The sequence below is a fragment of the Muntiacus reevesi genome, chromosome 12 (genome assembly GCF_963930625.1).
Source record: "Muntiacus reevesi chromosome 12, mMunRee1.1, whole genome shotgun sequence".
NCBI classification, from domain to species: Eukaryota; Metazoa; Chordata; class Mammalia; order Artiodactyla; family Cervidae; genus Muntiacus; species Muntiacus reevesi.
The window spans coordinates 35,920,943-35,921,485 of record NC_089260.1 but is presented as its reverse complement, the minus strand read 5'-3'; positions in this window follow the sequence as shown (position 1 = coordinate 35,921,485).

Below are 543 nucleotides of genomic sequence, written 5' to 3'. Positions count from 1 at the left end.
GTCGGTTCGTTATGTGGCGGAGCCCGGCAGTTTAACGTGCCTCTAGCCCTCAGCGCTTCGGAAGCCGGCAACCGCGTCGGGACTCCTCGGCGCGCTGGAGGAAGGATATCTTGTTTGGAGGGTCGGTGTGTGCGCGCGGCTTTAAAGAGGGGGCAGCGGAGGGTCTCCCCGCACTCCGCCTCTCAACTTCGAAGGCCCCACGCGCGCCGGCTCGCTGCTCACCTCTCCGCCGCCCGCCCCCCCCGTTCTCCGCGCGGGACGCTGCCCGGAGCGCCGCGGGGCGGGGGTGGAGGACGAGGAGGCGGCCGGAGGCGGCGGCCCGGCGGGCGGCGGCGGCGGCGGCGGCGGACGCGTGAGGCAGCCCCGGGGAGCGAGCGCGAGCCGGGCGTCCGGGCGGGAGGGCGAGGCCGAGCCCCGCGAGACCGGAACGCCCGCGGTGGGGGCGGGAGCAAAGCGGAGGGGGAGCGGCGGGGAGCGCGCGGGACGCGGCCCGAGGCCGGGCGCGAGCCGGGGCACCGGGCGGCGGCGGCGGCGGCGCGCGCC